This window comes from Lathyrus oleraceus, chromosome 5 (genome assembly GCF_024323335.1).
Source record: "Lathyrus oleraceus cultivar Zhongwan6 chromosome 5, CAAS_Psat_ZW6_1.0, whole genome shotgun sequence".
NCBI classification, from domain to species: Eukaryota; Viridiplantae; Streptophyta; class Magnoliopsida; order Fabales; family Fabaceae; genus Lathyrus; species Lathyrus oleraceus.
The window spans coordinates 229634538-229647071 of NC_066583.1; positions in this window are offsets into that span (position 1 = coordinate 229634538).

The following is a 12534-nucleotide window of genomic DNA, read 5'->3' on the forward strand; positions in this document are numbered from 1 at the left end:
TATCCGCATGTCCATTTTAGTGATGATTTGATGTTCTTCGAATTTTTTGGATTTCTGGAAATCGCGTGCGAGAAGATGATGAAGCTTTGCGCAGAAGCCTGTTTGATCCAATTTTCCATTTGAATTTTCAAATTTCATGTTTCCCTCCCCCGCGCCATTAATTACCAAAATGCCACTGTGTAATTTTGATTTATTTGTTTAATTCACAAAAAAATATTAACACCTTAAAAAATTCACCAAAAATAGTAAAAAAATCAGAAAATTGTGGAGATTTTTTTTTCCTTGACTTTGTTGACTTGTGTAGGATTTTTTTGACCTGTTGGTCAAAGTTGTGCTTGGTAGAAATTCCATTTGCCCTAGGGTTCTTTAATACATGTTCATTTTTGATACCTTGCACCATTTGGCTTGTGAAATGCACATATTGTAAAATAAATTCTTGACAATTTTTGTGGTGATTCTTGACTGGTTGATGTTCATTTATATGTAAATTTCATGCATTTTTGATACCTGGCCATGGAGTTATGAATTTTTGAACATAGGTGTGACAATGTGTGTCACACCTCATTGTGCCAATTTGCTGGATTTAATTGATTGACCTATGCTTGTTGAAATGAGATGAAATTTTACATGAGTGTTGATTTACATGTTAGGAAGCTATGAGAATTTTTGTGGAATTTTTCATTGCATTTTCAAATTGATTGTGATTTTTCATTTCTGTTGACCAATTGTGCAAGCTTGTGTGACATATGTTGGTAGATTGATTGGGAAATGCTCATATGGTACTGTATAATCATGAAATTTGATATGCATGTAATAGACACATGATAGGACATCCCTGTTTTGGTCTCATCCATTTCTTTTTTGTTTTCATTGAGTTATGAATTTTTGAAGTGGAAGCATGTATTGATGTTGTGATTTGAAGCATGAAATTGTGACTGTTTTTGTTGATTTTCATTGACATGGTTACCTTTGCCCAATTGAGCTCAAATTTGGTATGCTAGACCTTGGATATCCCCTGTTTATGTGCAATTTATTTGAGAATTTTTGGAATTGTTTTGGTATGGATTTGAATGCAATAGTTTTGTTTGCATGTTTGATGCTTCATTTGAACTAGTTTGCCTTGTTTTGTGCATAACATGAGCATAATGAATGATATAAACATGAGACCAAGGATGTTTGCTCTTGTTTGACTTTAATTTGAGATTGGTTTGTGAATGCCTTGCTGTTTAGGGATTTTTTCTTGCTTTGGACCCTAGGCTTGGCCTAGTGGTCTAGTTGCTAATGTTTGCTTGGTTTTTCAGGACAAGAAAAGCAATGCTCATGGAGAATGAATCAAATCAATTTTAATGGATGTTGTTGATGTTTGTATACTAACATAACATTGTTTTGTAGGTGGTGAAGCTTAGGCTTGAGCTTTGAGCTTGCCTTGTGTTGTGCATTGAGTTGTATATTTTGATTGATTGAACTTGCTGTTTATGGTTTGTCTGTCTGATTACTAACTGTGTTTGATTGTTTCCAGGTACTTTTAGTTGCTTAGTTCCTTGTGAACTTTTGCTTTACTTTGCTTAAGCAACTTGCATTGAGGTAGGTCCTCTTGACTTCATGTAGTCTGGAGACCCGGCTGTTACCGGGCCGGGCAAATGAATGTCTGAAGTCCTCCTTAAGAGGCGATGATTGTGATTGTTTATTTTGAGCCCAAGCAGGTGAAAGTCCTTTAAATAAGGCAATTGGTGGAAGGTAGGGGTATGCAGTCTACCCCGCACTATTCAGTTGAGTCTTCTCCTTGCTCCCATTACATGGTTGTAGCATTGAGATCCTAGCCCAAGATCCTGTGCAGTGCACATTGTGTCAGAGTCACTGAGTATAGAAGGGTTCCCCTATTCTGGACCCATGCTCATTTGTCAGAAGCTCTCCCTGGTTAGGGATAAGAGCTGTGAGGTCTGATCCTCACTTCACCTATCATCTGCTTCACCTTAGCCTCGTAATGGCAAGGTTAAGAGCAAACCCAGCCCGTACAGACGACTCGCTTCGGCAGTCAAACCTATTGTGTGAGCCCCTTGTTTGGCTATAGTGCGTGCTCTGTGGATATCTGATTGACATCCTTGTTTGAGATGCTTGTTCTCATTTGATGTATGCTTGTGTGCTAGCTTCTTTCTTGGTTAGGATAGGCTTGTTTATGCAAGTAGGATAGAAAACCGAACTTAGGGTAAACGATGCATGACAACACTAGGCTCGAGTCTCAGCTCCCTAGTAGTGTGTCTTTCCCCGGTTTCTGGTTAGCAATTTAGTCCCTTTCAGGGGAACTACATCGCCCTGATCCTCGTTCCAGACGAGGTATGTAGGCAGGTGGTCGTGCGAGACCACTCCGGGCAACCTTTTTCTTTTTTGCGTGTGTTTACTTGTTATCTGATTGTATGTTGGGTTCGGATGCCGACGTAAGCCCAGTGATTGGCTGTTGGGCTCCACGTTTGCCCTTTTGAGTGTGTTTTGGTTCGGATGCCGACGTAATTCCATCCAGTGGTTGTCGGGCTCCATGTTTGCCACCCTTGCTTGTTTGTATGTTTTGTGTTGTTTGGGCGTGTGTAAGCCGAACTACAGTGGCTCTGATTCTTGTTTCAGACAAGATATGTAGGCATAAGGTGCGATACCTTATCGAGCTCGTTCCTCCTAACCCCACCTGCGTTCCCCGTGTGTGTGTGTGATGTTTAGCAACCTATTCTTTATTCTAGGACGTGGATCCCGTCGAGTACGACGGACGTGAGGGGTGCTAATACCTTCCCCTTGCGTAACCGACTCCCTTACCCTTTCTCTCTGGTCGCAAGACCATTTCCTTTCCAGGTTTCTCTGAGCGTTTCCTTTCCCTATCTTGGGATAAATAACGCGCAGTGGCGGCTCTGTGTGTGTTTTATTTTCGAGCCTCGCCGGTTGATTTTTCGCAGGATGCGACAGCTGGCGACTCTGCTGGGGACACACGATGTAGACCTATGCTGGTCCATCATCCCTAAGCGAGTCCTTCCTAGCGTTCTAGGATTAGTTTAGGTTGCTTGTTGTGTGATTTATTGCATTTATTATTCTAACCAGTGTGTATATATTTGCATTAATGCCTGCATGCATCATACTATCATGTTGTTGCCGTCCTCTTTGCAGGTGGTTCCTCTGTGTGGGGTGGGTGTTCTGAGTGGGGCTAAAACCCAGGCCCGAGTATACACCTAGGACTAGTGTGGTCTCATGTCGCCTCTTTCATGTTAAGTCAACATGTGCCTGGCGGCGTGATGTACCACAAGCCGGACGAGATTCATTTGGTAGTGCTCATCTCTGTGGATATTCCGCTTTGTTTGAGTTACTCCATCTGAGTTGTTGACTCTGGTGACCGATCTTTTCCCGGATTTTTGGTTTAGACGATCTTAAGGGAGCTACAATGGCACACCCGAAAGGGCAAACCCATTGAGTATCTCTGCCCGATTGTCGAGACTATTGTCCGCCTTAGGATGACCTGTTTAGAATTTACCTGTGAGGGGAGGGAGATTCTTTCAGATGCATGTTCAGATGGTGACTCAGATGGTGACTTTTTGTTCCGTGGATCAGAGTCTTATTTATAAATCGGATTTATGGCCGTTTATTTCAGAGACGTCGGAGTGCTGTCCGTGATTTATCAGTGGGGATCCGTTTATTTCAGGATTCCCCGGGCCGAGATATTTATCAGTGGGGATCCGTTTATTTCAGGATTCCCCGGGCCGAGATATTTATCAGTAGGGATCCGTTTATTTCAGGATTCCCTGGGCCGTTTCAGATGGTGATGGTGTGTCTGCTCAGAGACCAATGATGATGATGATGTATCTTTCTTCCGTTTATTTCGGAACCCGTGGGTCAGATTTGTGATTGTGCATTCCTCAGATGGTTATGATCAGTTCAGAGACCAGATTCAGTGCAGATGATCAGACGGCTTGGAGGATGGCAACGCATTGCATTCATTCATCAGCATCATTACATCTTGTATTAATTGCATCTAACACATGTTTACCCATATGCAGGGACACTTTTGATTGACATCCTGGTTGAGAGACTTTCTGTTCAGAGATGAGGACCGGCCTGAAATACAACATTGCCTACAGTTTCTTCGATCCTGAGATTGGTGTGCTGAAGGAGATGATAGCATTGATTACACCCGACCATGTGGGGATGTTTCGGGAGGCATATGGTAGTATCCTGAAGATGGTTTTCAGACTCACTGACAGTGATAGGAGTGCCATTCATACTCTTCTCCAGTTCTATGACCCGGGGCTGAGGTGTTTTGTATTTCCAGATTATCTGTTGGGACCTCTGATGGAGGACTATGCTAGCATCCTGGGGATTCAGATCCGTGATCAGATTCCTTTCCACGTCACTAGATCAGAGCCAGATGTCCTTGGAATTTCACGTGCTCTTTATTTGAGTCCGGAAATGGTCAAGGAAGGTTTGAAGGAAAAGGGAAAGCTACCCGGTTTTCATTTGAGTTTCTTGGAGGCTAATGCCAAGGAACACGCTGCTATGGGTAACTGGAAGACGGTTTGCGCATTGATTGCTGTGAGCATTTATGGGATTGTTCTGTTTCCTAATCAGAAGAATTTTGTGGACCACAATGCTATCAGATTGTTTATACAGAGGAACCCTATTCCTACTCTGATCGGAGATGTTTACTACTCGGTGCATAACAGGAATGAGAAGAGGCGTGGTGGCTTGATCAGATGCTGTTCTCAGTTGCTCTTCCGATGGTTTATGGGGTATTTGCCTTCTCGGGGTGCCTTTGTTCAGATTGATCCCAGTGTCAAGTGGTCATTCAGATTGATGGGTCTGCGGGCTGATGACATTGCTTGGACTCATAATGGTCTGGTTGGTCGAGACTTTATATGCAGTTGTGGGAGTTTACCTAATGTGCCTTTGGTGGGAGTTCAGGGTTACGTCAATTACAACCCAACGCTTCTCAGGAGACAGATGGGGTTTGCTATAGAAGGTCCTCCTCTCGGGCGAGAGATTCAGGAGTCCTTCTATTTCCTGATTGATGGTAACCAGACCAAGCTGAGGCAGGTATTGGACGAGTGGCGAGATATTCAGAGGAAGGGTAAGGTTCCGTTTGGCAAAGTCAACAGTCGGTATTTTCCTTTGTTTGAAGATTGGTTGCGGAAGAGGATTGAGGTTACATTTCTACCATTTCCTGGAGGTGATCCTGTGTGTCCTATGATTGAGGGTCCAAGTTCTTCTGTCAGCATGGAGGAATTCCTTGAGATGAAGAGGGCTAGAGATCAGTTACTTGCAGAGAAAGCTGAGTTGGAGAGAAGTGTTGCTCATTTTCAGGCAGCTAATCAGGAGATCAAAGTAAAGATGGAGGATCAAGACAAGCGATATGCCTTGGAAGCCAAACGCTTTGAGATGGATACAGCCTATTATGGGAAGATCAGTCAAGCCTTAGCATCATCCAACCGGGAGCACGACATCACTAAGGATAAGTTGTTCAGAGCGTCGAAGGTTATTGAAGATGAGAAGAGAAGGCAAATCTTGGTGAAGGATCAGAGAGATGACAGAGTCAGAAGTCTCATTGCTGGGTGGGAGGCAAAGCTGAAGGTCAAGGAAGCAGAGAATCTGAAGATCATCGCTGAGAGAGATATTACATGGCAGAGAGAGACCACTACTTCAGGCAGATGAAGATTCATCAGAAGGAAGTTGGGAGACTACAACAGGAGAATACCGAGCTCAGGTTCGCCGCAGAGTTCGCGAGGATGGAAGATGAGATAGGGCCATCTGCGGGACCCTCATCCAGTTAGATCTTTCATTTGTGTTGGATTACCGTCAGGCTTGTTGACGGAATTCACTTGTCTGTATTTCTTTCCTATTCTGGAGGATTGTATTTGATTTTATCTGGTTGATGTATGACTATGGCACTGTTTGTGCACTCTTTGGTTATGTGATGGTTATTTTCATTCAGTGATCGGTTTTCAAGCTTTATTTGCTTTACCGTATGCACTCACACAAGCACACACATGGCTGGGGGTATCATGCTAAATCACATATCTCCGATCTGCACGATAAAATCAAACGCTGAATATCAGAATATTGATGCCGGATTATTATTTGTCTCAATGATACCAGGATCGAGGGACAAAGTGTCCTTCATATGGATAGACACTGCATCCATGCATTGATCATAATAACTGTGTTTTATTTTGTAGGTGATTGTTGCTAACGTGCTTGTTTGTGACAGGAATCATTGCTCGCGCTCGAAGAACAGTACCTTTGCGCTCAACACGCCCTCACAGATATTATACCAGACGCAATACTCCCAGACTCATGGAGCTTCCCAGTGCAGATATGCTTGAACTGAAAGAGAAAATGAACGAGTTGATCAATATAATGCAAGGCTTTGCAATTGGTCAGAAGGCTCTGGCGGACAAGGTTGAGAAACTCGAGCGGGTTTCTGCAGCCAACAGTGGGGTCAACCTGGATGGAGTCTCCAACTAGGGGCAGGGATCCAGAGACGGTGGAAAGAGGACAACTGTTGGTCTGATGAATAATGCTGGTGGTCTTGGTGGTATTGGTGGCCAACCGGGGCAGAATATGAAAGACAACTTTGTGCCTCCGTTTTATGGGTTTGACGAAGATCAGGAGGAAGATAGAGAGGCTGACCAGTTCTCTATGCGAAATGAGCCTTTTGTGCCTTACGACATTCCTCCTCAGAACAAGGAAATCCAGCTGCTGGCTGAGAAAATAAAAGTGCTGGAGAGTTATGCCACGCCGGGGGTGGTAAACATGTCTAACATGGGGCTGGTAGAGGGAATCGTTATTCCACAGAAATTCAAAGCTCCTACTTTTGACAGGTACAACGGTAGTTCCTGCCCGGAAACTCATCTTCAAGCATTCGTCCGCAAGATTTCCGCATACACGGCAGATCAGAAACTGTGGATGTACTTTTTCCAGGACAGCCTGTCCGGAGGCTCCTTGGAATGGTACACCAAGCTGAAATCTGCTGATATCAAAAGTTGACAGGATTTGGGAGATGCCTTCTTTAAGCAGTACCAGTTTAACGCAGATATGGCTCCGAGTCGTACCCAGCTGCAGGGTATGTCTCAAAAGCACAATGAGGGCTTTAAGGAGTATGCCCAAAGATGGAGAGAACTGGCTGCGAGGGTGCAACCTCCGCTTGTGGATAGAGAGATGTCGGACTTGTTTATGGGGACCCTGCAGGGGCCGTTTGCAGAAAGGATGGTGGGCTGTCCTGTCACCAACTTCTCCGACATTGTGGTGGCAGGAGAAAGAATAGAAAGTTGGTTGAAACTGGGAAAAATTCAGGGTAATGCTTCCGCATCTTCTTCCGGTTCGAAAAAGCCGTTCGGTAATAGTGGGCAGAGGAAGAAAGAGGGCGATACCAGCGCCGTGTATACTCAACGCGGACCCAGTAGGGACCGTTACTTCCAGCACAATGCTGCGGTAACAATTCCTGCTGAGCCTCAACCTGCACAGCAACAACAACAGCAACAGAGACAACAACCCTTTCAGCAGAGACAGCAAAGGGCTGGTTATCAAGTCCGGGGCAGAGCACAGGACCGACAATTTGATAGGCCTCCAGTGAGCTATGCTTTCTTGTTTAAGAAGCTGCAAGATTTGGGCCTAGTGCAGACTAGAACTCTGGCGCCTTTGAGACCTGATCAAAGGCCGGCCAGCTATGACGAGAATGCCAAATGTGAGTTCCACTCAGGTGCGCCTGGGCACAATATTGAGAATTGTAAAGCTTTTAAGCACACAGTTCAAGATTTAGTGGATTCAAAAGCAATTAATTTTGCTCCATCCCCCAATGTCAATGCCAATCCCATGCCAGCGCATGGTCAGAGGGGGGTGAATGCCATTTCGGCGGAAAGTCGAGTTGGGCTGTTTGATGTTGGTCAGCTGAAGACGCCTCTGGCTGAGGTCAAGAGGCAGTTATTGAAGAATGGGGTTTATCCGGGTTGCGGTCGTGTGTGTGCTGAGTGCCATGTTTCTGTGAACGGTTGTGAGCTTCTGAGGAAGCATGTCCAGGGTCTGATGGACAATGGTGATATTGTGATTGAGAGGGCTGGTGAGGAGAAGGAGGAGGTCTCCACCATAACTATCTACTATGACCCAGTGGATTTGTCTAATCTTACTGAAGAGGCTCCAGTTACCATCACGGTACCTGGGCCGATTCCCTATGACAAAGATGATGCCGTACCGTGGCATTATGGTGGGGAGGTGTATTGCAATGGGGAGAGGGTTGAGGAACAATCTGCTAGTGAAACCACCGTGCTAAAGGTGGATAATGCCGGTCCCAGCGGTTTCACTCGCAGCGGTAGGCTGTTTGCTCCTGATGCGTTGAGAAGAGGGGAGGAAGAAAAAGGAAAAAAAGAAAAGGCCGAGGCTTTAGCCAGGGCAAAAGGAAAGGCTGTGGGGGATAGTGGAAGTACTCCTGTGATGACACCGGCGCCTGCAGGGTCGGATAATAAACTTGATGATGAGGCTGAAGAGTTCTTAAGAATAATCAAGAAGTCGGAGTATAAATTGGTGGATCATTTGCAGCAGACTCCTTCTAAGATCTCGATTCTTTCACTGCTGTTGAGTTCTGAGGGGCATAGGGAGGCTTTATTGAAAATTCTGAAGAAAGCCTATGTGCCTCAGGAGATCACAATCAACCAATTGGAGACGGTCGTATCCAACGTGCATGCTAGCCATGGGTTGGGCTTTACTGATATGGATTTGACCGTCGATGGAAGGAACCACAATAGGGCTCTACACATTGCAATGGAGTGCAAAGGAGCCGTGCTTTCGCATGTGCTGGTTGATACCGGCTCCTCATTAAATGTGTTGCCAAAGAAAGCCTTGGCGAAGCTGAACTGTGAAGGGCTGATTTTGACCCCGACTGATTTGATTGTGCGGGCGTTTGATGGGTCAAAGAGAGCCGTATTCGGGGAAGTTGAATTGCCGGTGAAGATTGGACCAGAGGTGTTCAAGTCGACTTTCTACGTCATGGACATTCAGCCGGCATACAGTTGCCTGTTGGGTCGCCCATGGATTCATGCTGCGGGAGCAGTTACTTCGACTTTGCACCAGAAGCTGAAATATATCTGGGAAGGTCAAGTTGTCACGGTGTGTGGAGAGGAGGACATTTTTGTCAGCCACCTGTCTTCGTTCAAATACGTAGAGATGGATGGAGAAATCTGGGAGACGCCTAGCCAGGCATTTGAAACCGTTAAGGTGGAGAATGCTCTGTTTGCTAAGCAGGAGGAAGAGAAACCATCCATCGCTTCCTACAAACAGGCTGCTGAGGTGGTCAAGAGCGGAGAAGCTCCTGGTTGGGGCAAAATGATGGAGGTCCCTGAGAAGAAAGACCGTTTTGGGGTTGGATATCAACCGGGTCGGGGCTCAGAACGAGGAAGAGGACGTCGTGCGTCTGTTACTTTCACAAGCGCCGGAATGCTGGATCCGGATCATATCTGCATGCTGGGTGAAGATACTGATAGTGACTGCGACATCGACCAATGGATAAAGCCGTGCACACCAGGGATGGAAATCCACAACTGGAAGGCCGAAGAGATCATCCGGGTCACTCTCCTTGAAGAGTAATATTTTTCTTGTTTTCATTTTATATGCATGAAAGCCATGCGTGTTGCCCGACACGTAATGGTCCATTGTAAGGGCCACCTCATGTTTAAAATTTGCAAGATTTTGCATCATGAATAAAAGGATGGTTTTCAATCAAAAGCGGTCTTCCCTGTTTTTTTCATTTATTTTTGCAGTTTAAAAATAAAACTAAATAAAAATGGCAATGTTTTCATTTTTTTCTTTTTCAATTTTTCACACCGGTTCTAAAGCAGTGCATGAATCAACATTCATGCAGATGCGATTCTTCTCCGGATCTCATTGATAACAATCCTGTTACACCCTTGTATGACTTCGACAATCCGATCTATCTTGCTGAAGAAGAAGACGAAGAAGATTGTGAACTGCCGGGGGAATTAGCCAGGTTGTTAAAACAAGAGGAGAAGGTGATTCAGCCGCATGAAGAACAGATTGAGGTCGTGAACCTGGGTACCGACGAGGTTAAGAAAGAAGTGAAAATCGGGGCTGCTTTGGAGGAAAGTGTCAAGAGCAGAATGGTGGCGTTGTTGAAAGAGTATGTCGATATCTTTGCCTGGTCTTATCAAGATATGCCAGGGTTGGATACCGATATTGTTGTGCACAAGCTACCGTTGAGAGCAGATTGTCCTCCAGTGAAGCAGAAGTTGCGTAGAACTCGACCTGACATGGCAATGAAGATTAAAGAGGAAGTGCAGAAGCAGTGGGATGCTGGTTTCCTCTCTGTCACTAACTATCCGCCATGGGTTGCGAACATCGTGCCAGTCCCGAAAAAAGATGGGAAAGTAAGAATGTGTGTGGACTACCGGGATCTGAACAGAGCTAGTCCGAAAGATGATTTTCCATTACCTCACATTGACGTGTTGGTAGATAATACAGCTCAATTCTCGGTGTTTTCCTTCATGGATGGCTTTTCTGGCTATAATCAAATCAAAATGTCGCCAGATGATATGGAGAAAACAACGTTCATCACACCATGGGGTACCTTTTGTTACAAGGTAATGCCATTTGGTCTCAAAAACGCCGGTGCTACTTATCAGAGAGCCATGGTGACTTTGTTTCATGATATGATTCATCATGAAATCGAATGCTATATTGATGACATGATAGCAAAGTCCCAGACAGAAGAGGGGCATTTGGTAGATTTGGCTAAGTTGTTTGACCGTTTGAGACAGTTCAGACTGAGGTTGAATCCGAACAAGTGCACGTTCGGAGTGCGGTCCGGTAAATTGCTGGGGTTCATTGTAAGCGAAAAAGGAATCGAGGTTGATCCTGCAAAAGTAAAAGCAATAAAAGAAATGCCTGAACCGAGAACGGAGAAAGAGGTTCGTGGTTTCTTAGGTAGATTGAACTACATTTCACGGTTCATATCTCATCTAACAGCCACGTGTGAACCGATATTCAAATTGTTGAGAAAAGATCAAACGGTCAGGTGGAATAATGATTGCCAAGTGGCATTTGAAAAGATCAAAGAGTATTTGCAGGAGCCTCTGATTCTGATGCCTCTTGTGGAGGGAAGGCCGTTAATTCTGTACCTGACAGTCCTCGAGGGGTCTATGGGGTGTGTATTGGGGCAGCATGACGAGTCTGGTCGAAAAGAGCATGCCATATACTACCTTAGCAAAAAGTTTACCGACTGTGAAACAAGATATTCACTGCTCGAGAAAACTTGTTGTGCTTTGGTCTGGGCTGCTCGCCGACTAAGGCAGTACATGTGGGTTCATACCACTTTGTTGATTTCCAAGATGGATCCAATCAAGTACATTTTTGAGAAGCCAGCATTGATCGGACGGGTTGCGAGGTGGCAAATGATTTTGACAGAATATGATATTCAGTACACCTCTCAGAAAGCGATCAAGGGGAGTGTATTGTCTAATTACCTCGCCCAGCAGCCTATTGATGATTATCAACCGATGAAGTTTGAATTCCCTGATGAAGACATCATGTTTCTCAGATCGAAAGATTGCGAGGAACCAATCCCGGAGGAGGGGCCTGACCCTGAATCCGAATGGATTCTGATGTTTGATGGGGCCGTTAACGTGAATGGAAGCGGTGTTGGTGCTGTTTTGGTTACGCCGAAAGGATCCCACATTCCTTTTGTTGCTCGGCTAACATTTGAGTGTACCAACAACGTAGCTGAATACGAAGCATGCATATTGGGAATTGAAGAGGCGATTGATTTGAGAATCAAGAACCTTGTTATATATGGAGATTCAGCTCTGGTGATAAATCAGGTTAACGGAAAATGGTATACGCATCAATCTCATTTGGTTCCGTATCGAGATTATACGAGGAGATTGTTGACGTTTTTCACCAAGGTGAAGATGCATCATGTGCCCAGAGAGGAGAATCCTTTGGCAGATGCTTTGGCTACTCTAGCTGCCTTGATTAAGGTGCAGAGGTGGAATCAGTTCCCCAGTGTGGAAGTGGGTCGTCTGGATAGACCGGCTTATGTGTTCGCTGTTGATACAGCACCTGATGATGAGAAGCCGTGGTATTATGATATCAAACGCTATCTTGAGACGCAAGAATATCCTGAGGGAGCATCGAAGAAAGATCGAAAGACTCTGCGGAGGTTAGCCATGGTATTCTACCTGAATAAGGATGGGGTCTTGTATAAGAGGAATTTTGATTGGGTCTTGCTCAGATGTGTTGATGATGCAGAAGCAAGCCAATTGATGAAAGAGGTTCATGAGGGGTCGTTCGGTACCCATGCCAGTGGGAATGCGATGGTGAAAAAGCTGCTGAGAGCAGGTTATTACTGGATGACAATGGAGGCCCAATGTTTTAATTTCGTGCGGAAGTGCCATAAATGCCAGATTTATGCTGATAAGGTGCACGTGCCTCCAAATCCGTTAAGCTTAATGTCGTCTCCATGGCCGTTTGCTATGTGGGGCATTGATATGATTGGAAAGATAG